Genomic DNA, 5,000 nt, shown 5'->3' on the forward strand with positions numbered 1-5,000 from the left:
TTTAAATAAATAAATATTATATATATTTTTATTTATGCACCATAATCGTTTTAATGTATATATGAATTGAAATGTATATATATAATTGTTTTTATATTATATATATATGTATATATATTATTTTATATATACATATTATATATATATAATATATATTATATATTAATATATATACATATATATATATACACACGCACAGACATATATGAAAAATATACATATATATATATATATATATTATATATTATATATTTTATAATATATATATTTATTTATTTATTTATATATGTATATATAGTTTTATATGTATGTCCGTGTGTGTGTGTGTATATATGTTTGTGTATATGTATAAATATATATATATATATATATATATATATATATATATATATATATATATATACATATATATATTTACACACACAAACATAAGCACATACACATATGTATACACACACACACACACACACACACACACACACACACACACACACACACACACACACACACACACACAAATACACACATATGAATGTGTAGAACAGGTGTGCTAAGAGGACCAGCAACAAAGGCAAGCCGTTTCTAGAACGGTCTACCTATCTGGAACATGGGGATTTACCTTGATCAAATGACTGAAGGGTTTTTTTCCCAGTACTTTTCTGGTGTCGCTGTATTGCCGCCTCTTTTCACATTAGCTCGTGAAAAGTCGAGGTATTTCCTAACGCTTGTCTGTGGTCTTCTGTCATCTGTATATTGGCCAGAGCTTCACCATCACAGTTTAAGAGGATATCTCCAAATAAATAAATTTAGAGACATTATTGAGCAAACTGACTTATTGTTTTATAAACTTTTCTATTACAGGAAAGACAAATGTATTATATCCTTCAAAACGTAACTTGCGATAGTATGCCTCTTGTGAAAGATGACAGCAATTCGATAACGTTTTAACAGTTTTACTATATATTTCCCTGGTCTGAAAAAATGCTCCGTTCAAATATAAATAAATAAATAAATAGATAAATAAATAAATATATATATATAAATATATATATATATATATATATATATATATATATATATATATATATATATATATATATATATATATATATATATTTCAACCATCCATGTATTTGAATATAAGGGCATTTTTCTTTCTGTAAGTTAAGTAAAAGAAAGCTTTGCCCTCCGTTACTATGAGGTCAGGCGAATATTTTTTTCCAAACATACTTTTTGTTTGCCATTTAGAACAAAATTACTGAAAATATTGCTTTGGTTCCTGCTTTTTCCCCTGTAGGACTGAGATTTTCAACCCTTCCTCTATAAGTTACCTCCTCGATTGTATATTGCTCGTCATATATTCCTTCACTGTCATGTAAAAAAATAGGAATATTTAATTTAGACGCTAAACAAGAAGAGTTATTGCCCAGAGCACCATCACAGTTTAGGAGGACACTTTAGATAAGTGAGACTTCAGAGGCATTGATGGACAAATTGACTTTTTGTTGAAGATGATAGCAATACGAAAACGTTCTAACACCTTTACCATATGTTTCCTAGGTTTGAAAAAACTGCTCTGTTCATATACATCTATTTCAATCACCCTTGTATTGGAATAAAGGGGTATTTTTCTTTCTCTAAGTTAAGTAATTGTCCTGGGTAAGACAATAAACTGCACCCTAGGGTTCCCTTGAACAAGGACAGCACCCTATTAGCTCCCTATACCAGGGTTGCGGTGAAACTGTCGGCAGCAGGGCAGTGGATATCTGTGAAAACACCTCAGTTCTACTGATTACTGGTTCACCAAATCAATATGTCTGGACGTATTACAGTGTAACTGTTTTAAAAGCGCAGAGATAGTTCCTCCTAATTAGTTGGAGACTGCGAGTTGAGAAGGAGCCTGGGGGATTCCACTCAACTTTTATTTTCTCCTGACAAACCTCTACACCAATGATTAAATACAGAAACGATAATTCATACCACATCGCCCGTCGCGTGGGTTATCAAGGGGCGCGTTAGTTAGTGGGCAACCAGGCTGACATGTTAAATATGCATCTGGAAGACAAATAAGATAAAGAAAACAGGTCCAATTAAGAAACACATTAAAAATCGGAACGTGGAACGTAAGGAAAATGAAAGAGATGGGTAAATTACATACTGTCTGTAACGAAATGGATAGAAATGGATTTAGTTATAGCCAATACATTGTTCCAACACCACCCAAGACACTTGTACACGTGGTTTTCACCAGACAAAAGAACACGCAACCAAATTGACTACATTGTGCTGAACCAAAAATGGAAGAGTTGCATAAAAAAATTCCAAAACAAGACCTGGTGCCGACTGCAACAGTGACCACCAACTACTAACTATCGACTTTAAAATAAGACTCAAAAAGATGGAGCGTCCAACACCACCTCTAAAGCTCGACTACAAAACTCTTGATAACAATTACAGAATTGCAGTGTCAAACAAATTTGAAATACTCAATCAATGTGAAGATGATAAAACACCAAATGAGTTGTGGGAAGAAGGAAAAGAACTCTTGCTGAGCACTGCTTAAGAAACTATCGCCAAAAAGAAAAGACAAATTCCCCCTGGATATCTGAAAAAAACACCAAGTGAAATTGAAACAAGAAGATGCCTAAATAAAAAAAATACAAAAATTCAAAGATTATTGCGACAAGATAAGGAAAAATATTTAAATGAACATTGCCAGAGAATTGAAAACTGTTCTATCAATAAGACAACTAAAGAACTCTACCAAGGAGTACGAAACATCACACGAAAATTTAAACCTACAATGGACACTATCAAAACTGAAGATGGACTTGTTTTATGTGATGGAAAAGAAGTCAAAGATAGATGGAATCAATATTGTTCCAACTTATACAAAAAGAATAAAAATCTAACAACAACTTTAATTAGACTCAATGACAGCGAGGATGAACCACCGCCACTGCTGGACGAAGTTATAAAAGCCATAAAAGAAGTAAAGAATAACAAGAGCCCCGGAATAGATGAAATAACAGCAGAACTAATTAAGAATGCTGGCGAAAGTGTTGAATACTTCTTCTACAAACTCTGTACAAAAATATGGAATGAAAGAAAATGGCCAGAAGACTGGGTAAAATCAGTCTTTACTCCCATACCTAAAAAGGTGACGCACTCCAATGCAACAATAATAGGACATTGCCTTAATAAGTCACAGCAGCAAAATTTTGTTGAAAATTATTGCTGAAAGAATGAAGTTGAAGTTAAGAGAGGAAATTGCAGACGAACAAGCAGGTTTTCGCCCAGGAAAAGGTACCAGAAACCAGATTCTAAATTTAAAATTGATCATAGAGAAAACAGAGAACATCAAAAAGACCTATACCTGTGTTTCATCGATTATGTGAAAGCTTTTGATACTGTTGATCACGATATCCTCTGGAATAACATGTACGATATGAAGTTTCCAAAACACATCATCCAATTAATAAAAGCCTTGTATGACCAACAACAAGCAGCTGTAAGAACCACTTATGGGTTAACAGAATGGTTCGAAGTCAAACAAGGAGTACGACAGGGTTGCATTCTGTCTCCGCACCTCTTTAATATATATTCTGAAACAATTATGAGAGGTGCTCTAGAGAATTTTGAAGGAACTGTGGATGTTGAGGATACAAAATATCAATCTGAGGTACGCCGATGATATAGTTTTGATTGCCAGCAGTATCACTGAACTACAACAACTACTAGATAAAGTTAGAGAAGCAAGCGAAAAGACTGGCTTATTTCTTAATGCCAAGAAAACTAAGATCATGAAGATTCAAAGATAACCGGCAATGAACAATGATGAACATGTTACAATCAATGGAATGATTGTGGAAAATGTGAAAGAGTTCACTTATCTTGGAGCTGTTTTAACTAATACATATGATGATTCACCGGAGATAAAAAGAAGATTACATTGCCAAAAGCGCCACAATTGCTCTCAATAACATCTGGAAAGACCGAAGCATTACCTTACGGACAAAGCTGAGGTTATTGAACTCATTAGTTTTCCCAATTGCATCATATGGTTCTGAGTGTTGGGTGTTGAAGTAGATAGACAAGAAAAAGATCAATAGTTTTGAAATGTGGTGTTACAGACGAGTACTGCGTATTAGCTGGACAGAGAAGAAGACGAATGATGAAGTGCTGAGAAAAATAAATTGTGGGGACCGACTGTTGGACATCTTGAACAAGAGGAAATTAAAGTTTATTGGTCATGTAATGAGAAGTAAAAGTATTGAGAAAAACTTGCTGACAGGGATGGTGATAGGAAACAGAGGAAGAGGCAAACCGAAGACAAGACTGAGCGACAATATCAAAGATATTTGCGGGCTGTCGATGGTATAAGTGGAAAGAAAAGCGTAAGATCGAGTTTAGTGGCGAAGGATGGTGGAGAGGTCCACGGCTGCTCAAACATGAGCATACCGTTATTGATTGATTGAAGTTAAGTAAAAGGAAACTTTTCTCTTCCTCATTATGAGGCAATGCGATTTTTTCCCCAAATGCTCTTCACTTGCAATTTAGAACAAAATTATGAAAATATTGCTTCGTTTCCCGCTTTTTTTCTCTTTTAGGACTATGATTTTCAACCCTTCCTCTATAATTTACCTCCTCGACTGTATGTCGCTCACCATATACCCTTTACTGCCAAGTAAAAAACAAGACTATCTAATGTAGACGCATAACAAGAAAAGGAAAGTAGCTTTATTTTTTATATTTTGCAAATAATGTTTTGATCATGAAAAACAATATATAGTTGTTGATAACTTGTTAAAATAGAAAGAAAGAAAGAAAGAAAAAAAAACGCATCAAACATTATCAGTTGTAAATTCTCATGCTGCCTGCTGAGGCCCATTCAGGGTGCCATGTACATTTTTATTCTAGGTCAAAAATCCCGTTTTAAGCAAAATTTGTCTTTGTCCAATACACATACAGTTATAAAAGCTCTATAAGATGAGGGGCAA

Source organism: Penaeus monodon, chromosome 40 (genome assembly GCF_015228065.2).
Source record: "Penaeus monodon isolate SGIC_2016 chromosome 40, NSTDA_Pmon_1, whole genome shotgun sequence".
Taxonomy (NCBI): Eukaryota; Metazoa; Arthropoda; class Malacostraca; order Decapoda; family Penaeidae; genus Penaeus; species Penaeus monodon.